The following is a 21728-nucleotide window of genomic DNA, read 5'->3' as shown; positions in this document are numbered from 1 at the left end:
AGTTGTGATCAATTAAGTGAGAAGAAACATTTGTTATCCACTAAGCAGTTCCATTTTTATTTGTTTATAGAATCTTTTACAACACTAACACCAGAGAATCCTGTAAAGGCCAACAGATCCTCTCCGGATCTTTTCTAGTGAGGATTTTGAAGATTCGTAAATTGTTTTCGTTCATCGTATATCGTACGATCAGTTTTTGTCAGGTACTATTTGTGTTTAATTTTAAATAAAAATATTTAAAATAATTTTTAACTGCACGATGTATGATGAATGGATATAATTCATAAATTCCTAAGATCCTTACAAAGAGGATCCATAAAAAATCCGGATTCCTCTAAGGGAACAGTCCCTCCAAATCAAAACCTAAAAGCCATAGTCAACAAGCCACACTCAAACAATTACCAATGTCAAAACATTTGATTGATCAATAAAACCGAGAACGACTTACATGATATAGAAAAGTCAAAATAACGATGTCCTTTACTAATAATGTAACACTATATGAAGAAGTTAATAATCACGACGTATGATAGATTTGAAATATGCTACTGTAGTGTACCGAAGATGTAAGTAGGTCATTTATACTGGGATGCGTCAATGGCTCAGACAACCATTTAAGATGAAAAGACAGTTCGAAATGATGCAGAACAGCAAAAATATCTAATGTCAATTTGTGACTTTTCTGGGAGAAACTTCTCAGGTGAGATGTAGGCATTGATTAAAGAAAAAATGAGTTATCCTAATTCCTAAACATTTGGTAAAGAGAAAATACATGACCATTCACAGTATTGCTTTACCCCACCAACCTGGTGGCAAATGAGAGATTTAACCTAAGGTCCAAAGTCCCAACCCAAAGTGATTTTTCCAGTTTCATGAAGCTGCAATAGGCCGGTGAGAAACAATGATTTGTCAAGAAACTCAAGGAACAAGGAGCGGGCTGAATTGTCACTTCTGATAAACTATCACATAAAAGAGCAGGCTGAGAGGGGTCATGGGGCTTATAGCCTTAAAGTAGTGGGTCAAAAGTCATCCTTTCAGGAAAGGAGCTTGTCTATGATAAGTCACAAGCACAGAGATAATAGACACGTGAAGAGAAATATAGATAGATAAAAAGAAAGAGGTATACTACTCATGACACATGTGAAAATATAAGAAGAGAGAGGGGTATAAGGCTCCGAGACATTAAAGTTCTTATCGACAATTAGACCATAGCTCAACTGGTCAATTTTTCTTGAAAGAAAAGATTGTTACTAAGACGTACAAATGAATAAATAAAAGAATATTAGGCCATGAAATCGTTAACAAGAACAGTGAATTGGCAGAGAATGAATCATAGCAAATGAACTTTTGTACATAAATTTCGAAATAATTCAATTCACTATATAATCAATTTATCCATGTGAAAGCAAGTTAAAGACTTACTAAACGAAAACAAAAGCAATAAAGTTAAAGATAATCCTAAAGTTAATAGGATAATACTTAGGTATTCATTAGTGAGTACCTTATATACTTATTTTTTTATTTAACCCAATCAAAAGATGTCACGCGTTTATTGAATTAGTAGCGCATGAGCACACGAGTCCGAGCAAATGCTGACTGATACTAGCCTTTCCCTATTCTCAAAAATCTATCTGGGGTTCTTAAAATCTTTTGGCCTATACTACACATATTTGGGCTTTGGAACCTAAGAATAATCATGTAGGGCATCCTATACATATAATCAATAGATAGATCACAGAAGAGAGTATTTACACGAACATATTAAAATTTGATTTTCCAATCAAATGCCAATTCCTCCAGTATCGATACAATTGAATTCCGCACTGAATCGGATTGAATCCGAACACGCATATGATGCTCGCATCAATTTCGTTTCCCTAATTAATTTTTTTTTTTTCTGGAATGAAATCTTTCGATTGAATTGAAAGTTTCTTTCCCATTAGTTCGATTCATATTGTAAATCCGATGAACTTAATCTGCATACTGACCTCCATCGATCGAAGAATAGGAAGCTCCCGGTGGCTATCCCTCTCTCTCGCGGCGGCTCTCAGAGGTGGACGTGAGCTGGAAATGGCGGTGGAACTTAAATAGCGGGAGAAAAGGAGGGACTGGTTGTGGTTTGATTTCAAGAGGATGGCGGTGGGTGGTGAGCATCTGATGTGGCTGCTTAAATTACTATTATGTCCCTGTTATTTGGTCCCATAAATTTACGAGCTTGGTGGATTGGCCCAAGTTTTAGTGTGGCGCGATAGGGCCTAGTTTTGGGCTGAAGCCCATCATTCATATATGCCCTGTCAAATCCAGCGTCTCGGGCTCATCAGTCCAAAATTGTTGTCGTACAAAATTTGTCACTCATTTTTCCATCTTCTCTGACCACTTGAGCCAACTCAGTTTGTCGATTTTTTGTTTTAGAGAAGAATCTGGCGTCTCCTTCTTTGGTTTTTTGGTAGAATGGGAACTTATGTCTCATGAATTCGTTTGAGTATTAGGTTGATAATATAAATGGTTCGTGTAATGTACGTTTTCAACCTCATCAATTTATTTGTTGAAGGCCGAAATGGACACATCATATAATCTCAGGGTGTCTGAAAAGTAACGTGCGACTGCTATTGTTGCTTCATACAAACTGTTGAGTAGTTCAAAAAATTACGTTCATTGATTAGACAAAAAATTCAATAATAATTTACTATGGAAGGTGTTCGAGGCAAAGATGGATGGCCCCTCGCACAACTCCCCAAGGGTGGATGGCACTTTAGGTCTAGTAGTCGAGCGAGCTCTTGTTGCTTGATGTGTTGCAAGATAAGTTTGAAGTTCGTTTGAAAGGTGCCTTTGTGGAGTCTTAGGTGTAGGCCTTGAGGCTTGCAATCAAAACTAACAATGTGCTACGCGTGCCACTGCTATCTCAATGTAACAGATGTAGAACAAGTGTGTTTTAAGTCGATTACTTGCGCCCCAAGTTACTTAACTTCTTGTTATCAAAGGATTGTCATAGATGAGTTAAGTTTGCATCGAGTTCTTTTTCTTGCCATGTGAACAAGGACTTTTAGTTCATAATCTTGTATGTTCGAAATGAAGGGAGTTCAAGGCCCTTTAAACCATTTCCTCGATTCCAGTTAGTTATTATTGGAAAGAAGCCTATTAAATTAACCAGATTCGATTGCACATAGGACTACTAGGTAGAAAACAGCTAGAAATAACTTGAATATAGGATGAAAAGTACATGAAACAATAGATCTACTAAACTAAAGTACAAACAAAGAGACTCGGGCAAGATTAAACTTCTTGCAGCCACTTCTCTTTAAGTTTACAGAGGTTGTATGCTAAAAAGGGATCGCTGGTAAACAGGTTTTACAAGAGGGGATCGATACCACAACAACTAGGGAAGGTAGCAGAGCTTTTACTCTAGACAAAAAATGACTTTTCTAAGGGAATTATTGCTAAAAGGATTGAATCTAGGTGAGTTTCAGCTTTCTGGATGCAAATCTGGCTTGAGAGTAGAGTTTGTATGTTGTTTGTTTGATTGGTTGAGTGTCCTTGTCTCTGTTGTCTCTTTCTCCTTTTATAAGCGATTTGGCCCAACTGTTTGGGCTTTGTTCTTGTTCGAATGCTCTTGGAAGGCAGTGAGTTATCTTGTATTTACACCTTTGTGCCATCAGAAAGTGCTGTTTGGTTGCTAGTGAGTTGTTCTCTGTCATTTGTCACTTTAATCATAGACACATGGCCTATGCCTTGGCTGATAAGGCTTCAATTTGTTTCAGGCTTCAATGCTGGGCTTCGGGCAAGTACAAATTTTTTTGGCGCTTTTGGGTTTTCCCTTATATAAAGCCCAATGTTTAAATATCAACCCAAACAGTGGCCCCTTTAATCATTGTTCAGCCTGCAAACCGAGACATTAATAATGATTAAACATCAGCCGCCTACTTTTACTCGGGACTTGCTTCACTTAAACAGCCGTTTTCGAATAAAACTTTGCAATAACCCACCATTTCCAACGTTAACTAACTGCTTACTATATAACCTTCACTTAAACCTCTCGGTCAAATACCTTAGCAATTCTTATTCTTCGAGTTTCTAGAATTCCTAGATTTTCCAGAATTCTCTTGCCTTCGCAGCTTTAATTTGCTTTCCATCCTCCATTTTCTTCAATTCTTACCCAGAGATCATCAATGACACCCAAAACTCACCCTGCATGTGAGTCTAGTGAGGGCATTCCCACTATGCGTCACTGACTTAACGGCCTTCATCGCCCTCGGGTAGGCCTGAACTCTTCCATTTTCTTCGATGAAGGAGATGTTCATTCTTTGGGACCTGCCTGGGCCACCAAGGTCCCAATTGCGGTGGAGAACAACATGCCAACTGTAAATTGGTTCACCCCCAACCTATACTCCGCCGAAGTTAGCATTTCAGCCTCCAAATGGTCAACTCATCGCAGATGTTTCTCATTGATGAAAGATGAGGCCTGGTCACAATAGGTAGACGAGCTTGAGCCCATATAGAAGAAGAAGTGGATGAGCAATGGAATTTACGAGCTCATTATGCTTTTCAAGGTCACGGTGATTGCTAAGCTCTAGCTCCTTACCTCAGCTCTTATTTTCTAGAACACTAGGACCAATACATTCGACTTTCGAATGGGTCCTATGTCTCCAACAATCCTTAACATAGCCCAAGTCTTTGGGCTAAAGCTCTTGGGCAGATGCGTGGATGTGACCCACAAATGTTTTTTGCCTTTTTGTCCGACCACTAAAGACTCGGGCGCATCTGACTTTATTATTCGGTTGGAGTACACTCCTTCAACTTTCAAGAGCTATGGGACGTCATTCACGGGTTTTATCCTATTTACTAATAGTACTTTCAGCTCGCCTTCTGCCACTGCCAATGGGGATCAAGAGCACATGTACTTTCTTATGTACTGGTTCACAAGCACGTCTTCCCCAACAAATCCAAAAGAGTGAAGCTGGAGTGGATCCCCTTGGTAGAAGCCTTCCATTCATTGGATGATGTGGCCACATGGCCATTCTTCCTTACACGCCTTTACTACCACCTCTTATATGAAATGACCAGAGGTGAACCCTTCGAGACCAATCTCAATGGGCTAACCTGGATGGTCCAGTTATGATTTTAATGGTATTTCCCTAAGTTTCGAGCACCTAACTTGGAGTTCCCCGAATGAGTGGCTCATGCTCGTATCTTGGCCTAGGTGTCTCCCACCAACCACTAGACATTTGCCTGCTTCTACTTCTTTAGAGTTTGTCGAACTCGGGTAGATTTGGAATGAAGCGCCTCTATTCTGTGGAGATATTCATAGAGAAAATGCTAGCAGCCTTTGCAAGGAGAAGTTCATCAGTTATTTCCAACAAAGAGATCTGGCATGAGTAGTGCGAAATGATCACACAAGATATGATCGCGGACTGGAGGTCTACCATCCCAACTTCTATGGTAGACAATTGGGTTTAGACAAGCCATCCAGTGCTTTTCTTTGATTCCATGCACTGTGGAACCTTCTATCACCTCCGCTTTCCTTCTGATGTAACATTTCGGACAGCTCGGTGCAGCCTGGAAATGATGAGCCGCATCATCCACAAGCTCGTGGCATTGAACTTCGAGTGCATTCCATCGTTTGCCACTTGGTGGGAGGCCAAGTGGTTGAAGAAGTATGAATGGGACATCAGAGAGGCCCATGATTGCCTCTTTCTAATAGGTATATCTTATTGCCCTTTGCTTTTTTTCTTACTTCTCTTAGTATTGCCCTTATGAATTGTCACTTATTAACACTTATTTTGGTTTTTATAACTTTGTAACCTAAGGCAACACTGAAGAAGTGGATGTCGGGTCTGAGGAGGAAGTTGCAGATGCTCTTGTTCTCCAAGAGGCTGCGAGGCAATGGGTTGGGTCCAGCTATGTTGCTAGAGATGCTGGGGACATCTCAAAGCTATTTTGGGATTTTGAGGAAGAGGCTGAGCCTAAAGTGGAGACTTGGGCACCTCGAAGGATAAAACGACAATGGTGGGTTCCTTCGAGGCCGAGCCCAAGGAGTGACCTCAGCCTCGGCTTGCTCTGCCTAGCCCGAGAACGACTCATACAAGGAAGAGAACCAGCGCTTAAACCTCCAAGGCCTCTAAATCCTCCACTACTCCTTCAGCTGAAGTAGGCAAAAAGAAGCAGAAATCCTGCTGTAAGTACTTCTAGTCTTAGTCTTTTTTCTTCAGTTACAGTTCTCATCCTTCTTGAGGCATGAACTAACCCTCTCTTCTTTTCTTGTAACCAAGGCCTTCAGTAACCAAAAATCTTGACCCCATTCCCAAAGAAGGGCAGTCGGGCGCTAAAATCCAGCCCGATGACAAGGTAGTCCTTGATACCATTCTCGAGGAGTTGAAGGTATAACTCCCATTCTCTAAGTTTTTAGCTATTCTTCAAATTCATTTCTTTAATGCTTACACTGATTCTTAACTTGTGTTTTGAAATAGGATACTAGATGTGAAGGGACTGCTCAGCCGGATGCTTCATCTCTTCCAGCCTGAGCATCACAACTTTCTCTTCCTCAAGCTAAGCCCTTAAAGGTATGCTTCTTCCCCATTCTTGGTTAAGTTGTGAATTCTCAGGTTTTAGGACTAACAGTCATTTTCCTTTCCTTGTAGTCAAAGGCTAGAGCATCTGTCCCTGCAATCGGGCAAAGTTCGATCCCTACCTCTTCTACTCTCCCTCTTCCTATGTTGGTGACTCCCACTTCCCAGTTTAATCCAAATACTAAGGAGATGCTGCACTACGTGGAAGATGACAGTGCTTCAATAACACTCATTTTCTTATTCTCTTCTTTTCATCTTTCTTTCAAGTTTCCTTATTAACATAGAACATGTGTATTGCTTATGTCAGTTTTCTCTAGTGCATGAAGCCACTCGTCAGCCACCAACTACCTTTGGGGAGCCCATAATCCTTGAGATCCCTGTGGTTTCATAGGCGACTAGCCTGAGGGCTCCTCAGGCTGTTTCTTGGGCCAGCCCACCAGCTTCTCCCAAGGCCACTGCAACCACATATGTGTTTTCTCCTCTTGCTTAAGTTCCATCACAGGTATAGAAGTATTCTTACTTTTGTTTTTTCTTTAGTTTAAGTATGAACTGAGATTCTAACTTCTTTTTTTCCTTGTAAAACAGGCTTCTGGTGAGGGCTTGGGCAACTCTCCTCCCCCTTTAGCAAGTAAGGTTAACCTTCCTCAACCATCCAAGGCCACATCACTACCTCCATTTCTTTCTAAAGCTTCATGCTCAACTCAGGTATACCATCTTTTCTTTTCTCTGTTTTTCTTTAACTATAATTGCAAACCATCCACCTAATTCACTTTATCTTGGCTAAATAGGTTCTTGATGATGGTTCGGGCATGTCTCATTTGCTTGTGGCTCGCAAAGCAGCTCTTCCTAGGCCTCCCTAGGTTTCTGGGGTTACAAAGATCTCTATCCCTCGGCTGAAAAAGATCGTTGTTGCTGCTACTTCCACCTCTAGGCCTCATCCTTCAATTTCATTTGAAGCTATTTCCTCAGTTATTGCTTATGGAGGTGTTGGAGTAATGCCTCTACCCCTTATATCCATTCTTGCAACAACCTCTTTGCTTGAGCTTGTCAGAGAATTCAGGTAAATCCGGACTAAGCTGAGGTCTCCAAGGCACCCATCCGAGCCCCAACATCTTCAAGATCAGCGCCAGATCTTCAATGAAAGGGTGCAAAGGGATTATAATGCCTCCTTCAGCCTCAAGGGACTCCAGGATGCTAAAAAGGCCTTGACTGAGCTGTACAGGGCTCAACAAGTATTGAAGGTCCAGTACGAGTCATTTCTCAACTTCTTTGAGAACCTGCGGGTGCTGAAAAATCAACATCAGCGGGTAGAGAGGGGGTCCAACAGACTCATGTGCTATAAGGAGAAACACTCTAGAACTTTAGCCTCTTTGAAGCAGCTGGTGGAGGACGTATCGGCCATGGAGGACAAGATCATATTGTTAGCCTCTGAGATTCAAAAGCTAGAGGAGCTCCTCTCAACCTTAAAAAGCCAAGCAAATGACCTCCTCAAGCAAATTATACCAAATGATCGAAGAGGTGAAAAGAGTTAATCGAGAAGTGGAGGATTCTAAGGCCCAACTAGCTAACAGCAACATGGTCCTTGAGGAACCTAGCTGGATTTTCACTATCATGCAGACTTTCACTCTAGGATAGTTGCATTAGTTAGGGATGTAGACTTGTTGGGTTAGAGTTTTGTAATTTTCCCTATTCATGAAATAAAAGATCATTTTTCTACACTATGACTTATCCATTTATTTTTACAAAACCCCAAGTAATAAGTACCTAATACTTTTGCCATTGTTCAAGCTTCCTCAATATAACAGTCTCTAACATCCCATAGAATTGGGTGATACTTCTTTAAAAACTTAGTATTGACATGATGCTTTTGCAAGTTCCCTTCTAAATCGGTCAAGTAATAACCTCCTCTGTCTAATACTTGGTTAACGATGAAAAGACCTTCCCAAGTAGGACTCCACTTCCCAAAACCTTTCAGTTAAGCTCCGAAGGGCATAATTGTCTTCCACACTAATTCTCATTCCTTAAAGATTTTCAACTTTACTTTCTTATTATAAGCTCTAGCAACAACTCTTGTCCCTTCTTGAATTTTATTCAAGGCTTCAATTTGGGCTACATCCAAAGCTTCTACCTACTTGGTAAAATAGTTTGTTGCCACAATTATAAAGGTATGCCCCTTGCTAGAAGCTGGATAAATTTGCCCGACGAAATCTATTGCCCACCATCTGAAAGGCCAAGTCATTACTGGATTCAAAGGTACTGAAGGTACACATTGGAGGGGCTCATGTCTTTGACATTCCTCATAGCTTCGAATATAAGCCTTACAATCTTTTTCCTTGTCCGGCTAGAAGTAGCCATACTTCTCAACAACCACCTCATCTTGGTTCCAGCTTGGTGTACTCTATCCCACATGACAAACTTGGTTGCTTGCTGCCTAATCTTATTACATGTGGGGAAAAAATGATCATTCAAGTACCGAATGATGGGTGTTCTCCAGTCTTCTATCTCAGGTTCTTTGGTTATTATATTAAGGCTGAACCCTCTTTCAAAGATAGAAAGGAAGTTTCTCCTTTGTACCTCGACATCCACCTCGAATCTTCTTTCTTGGATTAGTGCTCTAGAAGCTATTTGTGCCATCTCATTGGCAATTAAATTTGATTATCTGGGAATATGATTGATTGAAATCTCAGTACTCCAATAACTCAACAGTTGAGTAGCTATCAAATAATAACCAGCCATGGTGATGTGTCTGCACTTGTAATCTTTATTTAACTGATTGATTACTAACTCTGAGTCACCAAACACCTTAACTTCAGTTACCCCAACTCTATTAGGATTTCCAAGCCGATTATTACTGCTTTATACTCGACCCAATTGTTGGTAGTATCTTTATAATCTAGAAGGAATGAATAATAGTGTTGAACACCCTTGGGATCAATAATGACAATCCCGGCCCCAGCAACATATTGAGTACAAGAGCCATCAAAATACAACCCCCAATGAGTGATCCAAAGGCTGTTTATTCTCTTTACCTTTTGCTGAATCCATTCCTCCTTGCTTGAGAGAGTCCTACTTGGTGGGATCCAAATGCCGGCCACCTTCCAAGTGCCTGGAATGATGACGAGGTCATCCTGAGATTCTTGGTGCTTGGTCAAGAAATCTGTAATTGCTTGCTCTTTTATTGCTCCTTGAGGCACATATTGAAAACTGAACTCTAATCCATTTTCCAATTCTCCCATTTAGCATTGGTTGTGACAGTATATATTTGATACATCAATCTTGGCAATGATATAGATGTGGTAAGGCAACATGTAATGCCTTAACTTACAGGTAGTGAAATACAGGGCTAAACATAGCTTATCCACTTGGGTATATCTTGTTTCTACCTCAATAAGGATTCTACGGAGGTAGGTAAGCTTCCTATTGACTTTTTAGAGGCAGAAATATAAAGCTTTAAAGGTTTCCTTTTCTGAGGTGTCATGAGCATTGGTGGAGAGGCCAAGTAAGCCTTTACTTTGTTAAAAGCCTCCTGGTGTTGTAGGCCTTACTCGAATTCTTCCTGGTTTTTCAACCTTAACAGAGGAGTCAACGGTTGAATCTTGCCCCCTGAGTTAGCAATAAATCTCCTTAAGAAGTTGATCTTCCTCAGTAACCTTTGCAACTGCACTTCGTTGGTAGGGGATGGTGACTCCATTATTGCCCGAGCTTTATTTTTGTCTACCTCCACCCTTCTTTGAAGAAGAAAGAATCCTAAAAGGTTACCTGATTTTACCCCATAAGCACATTTCTTAGGATTCATTTTCAACTTATGGGTCCTTATTTTTGCTAAGGCTTGTCTGAGGTCTTCTAAGTGTTGCTCTTCAATTTTAGACTTCACCACAATGTCATCAATGTACACTTCCATGCTATGGTCGATTAAGTCATGAAAAGTAGCATTTATTACTCTCTGATAGGTTGCACCATCATTTTTTAGCCTGAATGGCATGCCTATATATTCATATGCTCCTACATGTCCTGGGCACCTAAAAGTTATCTTATGTATATCTTCTTTAGCCATTTTTATTTGATTGTAACCAACATTCTCATCCATGAAAGATAAAACTTTGTGTTTTGCAACTGCATTTATGGATAGGTCAGCCATGGGCAAAAGGTATTCATCTTTAGGCGTGGCTTCATTAATGTTTTTATAGTCAAGACAACATCGAATTGCATTAGTTATAACTTTTAATACGGATGCAATGTTGGCCAACCACTCAACATATTTGGTAGGCCTAATAAATCCAACCTTCATTACCCTCGCAATCTCTTTTATCTCATTTGACATTCTTCTGGGAGCTTGCTTTACATGTTTATATCCCTTCTTAATAGGCATTCTGTGTTCTACTAAGGTGAAATCTAAACCTGGCATCTTAATGTAATGCCAAGCAAAATAATCTTTAAACTCATGCAAAAGGCTCATTATCTTTGCTGATCACCAGCTTCTAATAAGCCACTGAGTTGTATGGGTCTTGAATCCTCCTCATTTCCCAATTAATGGTTTCTAAGGGGTCTTGTACATCTGGTGCTGACAGGCTCAGTGCATAAAAATTCAACTGATTCTGGACTCTAGGGCACATAATCTGGCTAGTCCAAGTTATATATACATTCAGCCATACGTATGGCTGCTTCTATCTCCTCTCCAAAAAACTATTTTTCTACTTTGTTCTGGATGCTAGAAACCTTTTTCTCCCACTCTGCTTCTTCTCTGGCCAAGCTCTCTCTTACTTCTTTTTTCTCTCTCTCTCATCATACACCAATATTATTTTGATTAAGGACCTGAGTATAACTACTTGGTTCTTCCTCATTTGCTCTAACATCATTGGTGTTGGGGAAATGAGACAATATGAGGCCTATCCTATTCTTCCCGAGTGAGAGACAATCATTGTTCTAGAAGCTTTTGGGTCGTCACCTGTCAGACGACCGTTCTCATTAGCTTCTAAATACTGTAATATCCCAATACTGGGGTTGTAGAAGTTCGCCTCTGCAATAGTGGTTGTGGGGAGAAATGATCGTGACTCGGCCTGCACCATCTCCCAAAATCCTGATTCCTCGCATCTAGACTCGTGGTAGACAAGAACTTGTTGGTGTAGAGTGGACAGTATATACAGACTTTGATGGATCCAGTATCTACCAAGCAATGTTTCATAAGTAGAGCTAATATCCACCACAAAGAAAGCTAACATAATTTGCTTGGACCCCAAGTCAACCTCTAAGGGCAATATCCCATAGGTTATGGTGATAGCTCTAGAAAAATTGGAAACTATAAGGTCAGTGGGGATAAACTCTTTCCAGATGAGCAGTTACGTATATAGGTTTAAAATGGTTAACCAAGGCCAGGTTTGGTCTTTTGAACACCATTTGGTCTGAATATATCTTCTCAAGCTCATTCCTTATGGGTTCGGGTAAACATGTCATGCTTGTTTCTCCTTCCCTTTCAACTTCATTAACACTAACAAGTGCTATCATTGGTTCTGTCACCAAGTAATTACCCTCCATCGTGGTAGGTTGATCTGGTTCAGCACAAAACATGGCAGATAGAACATAAGTCATGTTTACGTGGAAGTTGCTGGGTCTAGGTGCTTCATCTTTATTTCTTCCAATTTGACATACAAACTCATTCATCCATGCTTGTGTATATTCTGGCAACATTAACTCGGGCATCTCTTCTTCTACTGTGTCAAAGTTGAGTAATTGTCTAGGCATTTGACAAGGTGTATCTTCTAGTAGAGGTGGGGGTATCCCCCTCTCAGGGGAGATAGTCCCAAAACAAAGAAGTTCTGGCCTCCAACCTGGTATATGCATCATCACTACACTTTCTTGAGTTATTCTCAGCACTCTGTATTTTCCTGGATGGGGATTCTGAGGTACATGATCTCATTTTCCCTCCATCTTACTATTAGCCCTCTCTATCTCCGTCTTACTCTTCCATTGGAACTGTCCACCTTATGTAGCATTTTCAAACTTGACATTTTCGGAGGCTTATGAAATTGTGAGGATCTTCAATGAGTTCATATGAGCCTTATGTTGCTTTTGGACCCTTCTGATTATAGATGCACCCATTTCTCTAACAAGCTTGCCATATTTCCTAACTATGTACCATTTACGACCAAGTTGGGCTAAATCCTTCTTAGTAACTGGGGGAATTGAGTTCTTGGACATTTTTTTCTCCATCATTGCCTTGAACTGCTATGATAACTTGGTTGGGGTAGTCTAACTTCTACCCATTTTGGCATCTTGGCTTCCTTATCCTCAGCTTATTCAAAGACTCCATAGTTCCTGAATATCTTAGATAAGCTTCTAGGTTTAGAGTCTCCACCCAACCTTTAGAATACATTCTTGGAGGTTTCCTTCTCTGCTACCTGCATAACACTTCTACGGGCATCTTGTTCCTTTATTTTTTATTTATTTATTAACTTTTGATTAATGGTTGCTTCTAATGCTGGCACCTCCAATTCATATTCACATTGGCACTTATTGCATAAGATTACTCCCCTAACCATAGCTGCTTGTGGTCTGTCGAGCAACTTTTTAACTCCTTTTGTAGGTCTTGCAACTTGTTTTCTTTCTCCTTTTACTTCCTAGGTGGAATTTGCTTTCCCTTTCCCAACCTAATTCAGATTGATTAGGTTTATTGGGGCATATGGGAAGGGATCTGTATCTATCATCATATTTACCTGGGGTTTCTCCAGCAACAGCTTTCCCTTAACTATTAGGTCCTGGATCCAATCCCTAAACTATACATAATTAGTGATGGAGTGATTAAAAGTGTAATGAAGCTTGTAGTATTTCTTTCATCTCAACTCTTCTGGTTTAGGCACCTTTTTGGTGTTGTCGGGCACAATCACTATTGGCCGCACCAACTCCTTATAGATCTCCATTGCATTGGCTAAATCAAAAGAATAAGTATGGTACTTGAGAGGTATCATAGGCACAAATCCTCCATCATTCATCACTAATTTTTGATCTTTAACTGGCTAAACCAAACCTTCATCATTAAAGGTTTGAAAGGAGTGGTCATCTCGGCTGCACACAGTTTTATTCCCTCTCCTCCATTGCTGTCACTTTCTTTAGGCTCAGGACCTTTAAACTCCAACTGGTGAATTGCAGCTTTGTTCTTGTAGAAATGAGGCATCTTGGACGAGTGCTTCACTTGTTGTTCTTCAATCAATAGCTTTTCATATTTTGTGGCCGCAATTACCAATTCTTGTAGTTCATTAAATTACACATCATAAGACTTCTTTCTCAAGGGTAGTCTTAATGCCTTCTGAGCAATGGATATAAGTTGGGCATGGTTAATAAGGAATTGGCATCTCATTCTTGTCTTTCTAAACCTCATTATGAAGTTTTTTGTAGACTTATACTCATATTGCTTCACCTCAACTAGATCGTTGATAGTCATCTTGGGCTTCACCCTATAAAACTGCTCGTGGAAAGCCATCTCCATTTGCCCCCAGTTGGCAATGAAATTAGTGGGTAATAGAGAGTACCACTGAGATGCTAAGCCTATTGACAAATTTCCAAACAACCTTAACTTATAGTTAGGATTGTCTTCAAATGCCATACAATAATTGGAAAATTTGAAGATGTGATCTCTAGATGACACATTACAGTCCTCCCACTGAAAGTTGAGAATGCGGGCATCTTGAAGTTCAAGGGAAATGGGTTCTGCTCATCAATATACTCCAGGTAGAGCCTCTAGTAGGTGATTCTGAACAGTGGACGAGCCTATGGTTGGGCATTCTGGACCACTATCCTTCTTAGCTCAGCCAACTCATCTCTAAGTTGCTGGTTAGCTGCATTGCTATGTGGAGGTGTAAGGAGGTCCCCATTTCGAGTTATGCTTATTACTCGAGAAAGCCTCATTCTTTGGTTCAGGCTGTCTCCATCTGGCTTTTCCTCCCTTATTAGCCAATGGTGGTGGCCTATAAGGAGGAGGCTTGCTCGTAGCTGCAGACTCACCTTTCCCGCTGGGTTCCCCAACTTGTTGATTCATTCCATATTTCCTTTTATCTTACCCAATCTGCCCTTATTATCTAGTAGGAATAATATAAGAACAGGAAAATCTGTTTCCAGGTTTTCTTCTATTTTTGGGTGATTGGTTCCAGGTTCCACTTTCTTCTTCCCCTTATCATTATTTTCCTCGAGCAAGGGAAATAAGGAATTACTGGCTCTCTCTCCGGACTTGCCTCCTCGATTACTTCTCTGGTTTGAGCATTCATTGGTAAGGAATACTCCAACTCTAATATTCTCTGTAGACTCCCTGTTAGGGAAGATAATCTGCTTACTTCTCATCTAGTCTCTAGAGAAATCTTCTCCATACTTTTTAATACTTGCACCATGGCAGCTTGCAAGTCTTCATGGGTCACTTTTCCTCCTGACTTCTTAGATGAAGTCAGGCTTCCTAGAATAGCTGGTCCTCGTAGGGAGGGGAAATCTTTTGGGTGGTCTACCATGTTTGATCTTGGTAGACAATGTGGTAGCCTGTACTCTGTGATCCACCTGAAGGTTCGCTTATTCTTTCTTTTTCTTGGCATACAAGACAATTATGGATAGCACTGGGCATGCCAAAACTATGTTCGAGGCAAAGATGGATGGCCCCTCACACAGCTCCCCAAGGGTGGAGGATACTTTAGGTCTGGTAGTCGGGCGAGCTCTTGATGCTTGATGTGTTACAAGATAAGTTTGAAGTTAGTTTGAAATGTGCCTTTGTGTGGCCTTAGGTGTAGGCCTTGAGGCTTGCTATCAAAACTAACAATGTGCTAGGCATGCCACTGCTATCTCAGTATAACAAATGTAAAAAAAGTGGGTTTTAAGTCGATTACTTGCACCCCAAGTTACTTAAACTTCTTGTTATCAAAGGATTATTACAAATGAGTTAAGTCTGCATCGAGTTCTTTTTCTTGCCTTGTGAACAAGGACTTTTAGTTCATAATCTTGTATGTTTTAAATGAAGGGAGTTCAGGGCCCTTTAAACTATTTCCTCGATCTCAGTTAGTTCTTAATGGAAAGAAGCTTATTAAATTAACTAGATCCGATTGCAAATAGGACTACTAGATAGAAAACAGCTAGAAATAACTTGAATATATGCTGAAAAGTACATGAAACAACAGATCTACTAAACTAAAGTACAAACAAAGAGACTCGGGCAAGATTTCACCTTGTTTGGCAATGTTGAACTTCTTGTAGCCACTTCTCTTCGATTGACAAAGGTTGTATGCTAAAAAGGGATGGATGGTAAACAGGTATTACACTAGGGAATCGATACTACAACACTAGGGAAGGTAGGAGAGCTTTTACACTAGACAAAAGATGACTTTTCTAAGGGAATTATTACTAAAAGGACTAAATCTAGGGGAGTTCAGCTTTCTAGATGCAAATCTGGCTTGAGAGCAGAGTTTGTATGTTGTTTGTTTGATTGGTTGAGTGTCTTTGTCTCTGTTGTCTTTTTTTCCTTTTATAGGCGATTTGACCCGACTGTTTGGGCTTTGTTCTTGTCCAAAAGCTCTTGGAGGGCAGTGAGTCATCTTGTATTTACACCTTGGTGCCATCAGAAAGTGCTTTTTGGCTAGTACTGAGCTGGTCTCTGTCATTTGTCACTTCAATCGTAGGCTAATGGCCTATGCCTTGATTGAGAAGGCTTCAATTTGTTTCAGGCTTCAATGATGGGCTTCAAGCAAGTTCAATTTGTTTTGGCGCCTTTTGTAATACCCTGAAAATTTAAATATATGAATTTTACATTCATAATTGTGAATATGTGAAGAAAATTGAAATTAAATCGATGTACGGTCCCAAAGATAAAATTGGGAAAATCGTAAAGTTTGGTTCCGGGAATTATTATAATGTATGTATTCATGGTATTGAGAGTTTATATTATTTTTCGGGAATTTATATTAATTTATTTGAGTTCAATTTTAAATTAAACGGCTTACGAGATTTAAAGCTTGGAAATTAACTATTTAAAATCCGTAGACCTTTTCAGGTCACAATTTATATTTTTAAATAGGGCTTGAACTTATGAACACGTAGGCACAAACCGTTGGTAAAACAGAGTTATAACGAAGAAGTTATTAACGATATAAGTTGAGGGTAAAATAGTTGTTTTGACATTAATGAGAAGATTCCAGAAAATCTGGAATAAAAGGGAGTGCCACGTGTGTGGCTGTGATTGAAAGGAAATGAGAGATAAGGGAGAGACTAGGACCAATGGAATGAGAGAAATGAGGGAAAGGAGAGAAGGAAAAAAAAAGGGGGGGGGGGAGGGAACGGGTCTTTTGACCCATGAGACATAATCGACGAGATTCATGGTTTCCCGGCCAATTTCCGGCGAGATGAAGGTCCCCCACCAATCATCTATCATCATCCCTTCTACCTATTCAACCCCAAATTGGAGTGAAATTGGTCTTGGAATTGGGGAACCTGCACCATGGGTGCCGCGGGAACCCTTGCTCGAATTCTAACAATTGTGAAAGGTTTCCCTTCAATTACCACCATTGCTAGACTTCCCTTAAGGCCTAGAACAAAGCCCAAACAACTGTAGGGGGCGGTGGATCATCGGAGGCGACGGATCGAAGCACACCTATTCTAGGGTTTTCGACAAATTTTGGTGAAATTGGAGCTTTTCCCGGCCAAATTAGACCTGGCCACAGGTATAAAGTTTTCTCTACTCTTTGAGATCTTCATTTCTGTATTTTTTGAGAATTTTTAAAAATAGTGGAATTTTCCAGTGAATCGGGACGGCCGACCGCCACTGGCGGCGGCACACGGCCAGGGAGCCGACGTTGCCATTTTTCATGTAAATTTTGATATTCTGAATTTATAATTGGTAACCATTTAGTATAAATTGGGGTGTGAATGTTGAATATGGTGGTTACTAGAATATGGTTGTAAATCGGTAAAATAATGAATTGTGAACTACGAATGGCTTGATCCCTGTTTAGGGTACGTAGGCAGTCTAACGAGACGTTAGATGCAGCATAAAATATGTGAGTTTAAATAAATTCGAGATTAAAGGTTGCTAAAATGGAAATTGGTCCATAAAGGGAAATAGCATTAAAATATGAAGACAATGTTGTACATTTGGTTTGGAATTATAATTATGGAGCGTTAGTGAAACTTAAGTAGAGATTGTAATTGTAGATAGTTAACTAAACTACATTAAATATTTTGGGCCTTCTCACAAATTTAATTCCCGAAAATAAATAATTCGAGACCAAGCCAATCACCTTTGTTTTTTGCCTCTCCAGGTTTTAGTAGCTGAGCTTTCGTATCGACGAGGATACTTGGCAAATCATGGTATTGGAGATTACCTTCAATAGTATAATTCTCATCCTACCTTACTGTACTTTACTTATGCTCTGTCATCACGTGTGAAATGGGTTCATTCACACTCACCGGTGCACTCTTAAACTTAGGCACTTTTAGGTTTAAATTTATTCACATATTCCACTACACTACACTTTATGGCTTCGTCACCTTCCAGATGTCAGCCAGCACAGCTCGATTCAGAGTCCAAGTGGACATTCCCGGTCAGGGTGTGCCAATTTGGTATTAGTGCATAAGTTTGAGTAGTATTGCATTCATCACATGCGCGATGTAAGCATTATCGATTCTTGAGCTTAAATGTTGAATTTTTCCACCTCGTCAACTACGAAAAACGTGTTTGGTTTTCCTAAGTTTTGGGTGGTTTAGATGACTTATTGACATTCGAGACCACTTCTAAACTTTAAGTGAAGCATTTCTCTGCCAAGGAAAGATGTAGATTTGAGACAAGTCGATGGCCCTAAGGCAAGGCTACCATATCGATAGTTGTGCATTACAAGGGATTTACCTACCAATTCCACTACTATCTAGTCATTTCTACCAAATCTTTTGAAATAGGAAACCAAGAATAGTTTCGATTCCTTAGCAGTAATGGTTAGTATACCACCTATCAGAATTCCAACGAAGTTTTCTTTTTGTTAAAATTTCTAGAAATGTCTCGTGTGACAATGTGGAGCTAAAATGGTTGCACTCGACGGAAGAACATCTTGAGACAATCACTTTTGGTCCTTGATAACACTAATATTTTCAAACGCATTAGTGATCATTCTGGATCTTCAGGAGGAAGATCGACTTCTGGTTAAGTTCGTTCTAAAGTAGACTAATAACAACTTCCTTTTTTGCTTTAGGACGTTCCGACCAATACTAATTTTCTGAATTTCTTTTGGTGATGTACTCATCATTTCGACGAACAAAGGCACAGGTGTATGAGTTATTATACCTATAGTTAGTAAAAATCCTCGAGTAGCAAGTATTTTCCCTAGAATTAACGAAACCACCTCATATGACCAGTTCCTTACCAATTATCCTAGACCATCTACCTGAGTAGGTTCTAGCCTATAATCAGTCTATAGTGGCGCTACTAATTGATGATATTGTCCGATGCCTAGGAACTGTTAACCAATATTCATGCAGTATGATTCCTGATACCAGACACATGTACTAGTATATGGGAGTGATACCTTTATGCCAGAACGTCGATTTACAGTTTCAGGGTAACAAACAATGTCAAAAATATCAAAACAATCATATATGCGTTAATTAATGGCACGATTGATAGATTGATTAGTAGTTTGAACCGAAGAAACTAAATTGTGGAAATTTAGGAGCAAGCCTTGTCTTAGGACAGTAAATTCCTAGTCGTGTTAACCATATTACCTAGTTAAGTAACCCTTTAACCATATTACCTAGTTAGGTAACCCAAACGTTCTCGACAAGTCATTTTTCTGGTCGCATCCACCGACAAACATTAGAATCTAAGTACGATTTTAATTTCTCATTGTTAGAGTGAATTGAGTATCGAGAAAGTCATGAAAACCGATAAGCACGTGGCATGGTGAAATGAAGTAATATGGTACGTTTCGAGGATGTACATCCATGCTTCATATTCCGAAATCTTACCTGGGATATCACCAAATGGTGGAGTGAAGTACACCATCGATCCACTTTCTCGTACTGCACCATTTTTTCCTTGCATCCTTTTGAACAAGTCCTACATCATGGAGAGAACTTAGTTACAAAAGCTTACTGATTATAAATTTACCCAACCAAACACCTTCTCTAGGGAACCTCGAACCTATTCACAAAGGCAAAAAACCGAACCTTAGGATCGTACCTAGATTTTAGTAACCTAATCGGGTGACGATTAAAATTGTTAATACCCATACTTTAAATTACTGGTCTACCCAACTGACCTTTGTAACCCGAATTTTCCTCCATGGGCTGACAAATTCATAGTGGTCTTATCGACGACCTTCTCAACTACCTCGACAATGAGACCAAATTCTCTAAATATCAATAGTCAGCTTTATACCAAAGTCCTCAACTGTTAACTTTCATTAAATTGGTACTTTTCTTGGGAGACGTGATCTCCGTAAATGATAATCTTTTCTTTTTCCAAAAAGGGTTTAGTGGAAGAAGGTTGAAATTCTCACAAAGTGTGGTGAAAATTGAGATATCTTTGGTCTTGTCGATTTCATGACTTAGAGTCCACATTTACCATCTTTGCTTGAAAACCGGATAACACTTCTCTGTGGAGAAATGTGTTTAAAATCTTTATCAATCTTAGACCTCTTAAGTATATATTCATTTTAAAAGAATTAGATTTCTGACTGCGACGATGGAAGAACCAGATCAGCGTTTACGTTTGCACTACCGTCTATTACCCCGATTATGCAAATGTAATTACTATTACAGCAGCAAAAGATAGATCTACCCTTGAACATATTTAGTTTGTCCTATCCCATTCTAGTTGGGATTCACGAGTATCGATTTGACGTCAATTACAAATGAGCAAGAATCGTTCGAGTGGTTATAATCACTTCCTGTATATAAATGGAGTTGGGAAATATCATCGTACATTCTCAGTACGAGGTATCTTGTGCATGTGGAGATTATTATAATGTTTCAATGATTATATATTGACTTGACAAGTCAACTTACCTCATGTTGGTCCAGATGGACAACATTTTAGATCTCTTGGTAAATTGCTCATTCTTGAATTTGTCAAATTTTTTGGCGTTTTGATCAACATCTACTCTGATTGTGATTCCATATTCAACTCTTGGTGCTGGAAAGCATTCCAGTCAACCTTGGGTACGTGTCTACCCTGCTATGCACTTCGTATTATTTTGAAGCCAATAGACTGTCTAAAAAAACTGTTGACTTTGGAATTGTAGTTGTGACTATTACTTTCTCAATCATGCGATAAATACTTCGTCGAATAGATCGTTACCATTGATGATTGAATATTCCGAAAGCTGCTTTTGTAGTGTGATGGCATGCAATCAACCTAGATATCTTGAACTCTAAATTGATGGACTTGTTTTGACCCTCAAATTCTTGAGTCTTCTTTTAGCCTTCTCGACATAGTTTTCACTAAAATTCAAGAGAATTTCTTTATGAATCTGCTCACCAAGGCATTTGTGAACTACATTGCTCATCATTGATGCACTTGGTGTTAGTGCTCACCCCAGGCCAGGGCCAGTCTTTCATGTGTATGTTCACATTTGCACTGTATGCTCGCCTTGGATCCAAGTAGGTGCTAGTCATGTCGTACAGGTTGCAATAGGCAACTCCAACTCGTATGTGATCACGAATAGCACCAGTTTTCACGCAATTGTAGCATTAGAGTGTATATTATGATTACACTTAGTCCTATCATACAGGTTGCATTAGACAACTCCGACTCGCGTGCTAGCATAGATTGATGAGCGTCAGTTTAGTCGTACAAGTTGCATTAGGCGACTTTGACTTGTGTGCTAGCATAGATCGATGAACATCTGATTTTATTATGCTACTGTTGAGATATTGTGATTGGCATATCTCCGGAATTATTGTTGATTTGCACTTGATTTCATACTTATACGTAGTATGATTTTCTGGAAACTATACTTGTTTTACGGTGAGGGGTTACAATGTTTTCAAAAAGGTTTTTATAAAACTTTATTTTCAATCCCACTCACCCTTGTTTTTTGCCCCTCTAAGTTTTAGTAGCTGAGCTTTCGTATCGATGAGGATTCTTGGCAAATCTTGGTATTGGAGATTACCTTCAATGGTATAATTCTCATCCTACCTTACTGTACTTTACTT

The sequence above is a fragment of the Pyrus communis genome, chromosome 1, assembly GCF_963583255.1.
Source record: "Pyrus communis chromosome 1, drPyrComm1.1, whole genome shotgun sequence".
Taxonomy (NCBI): Eukaryota; Viridiplantae; Streptophyta; class Magnoliopsida; order Rosales; family Rosaceae; genus Pyrus; species Pyrus communis.
Note: the sequence above shows the minus strand (reverse complement) of the source record.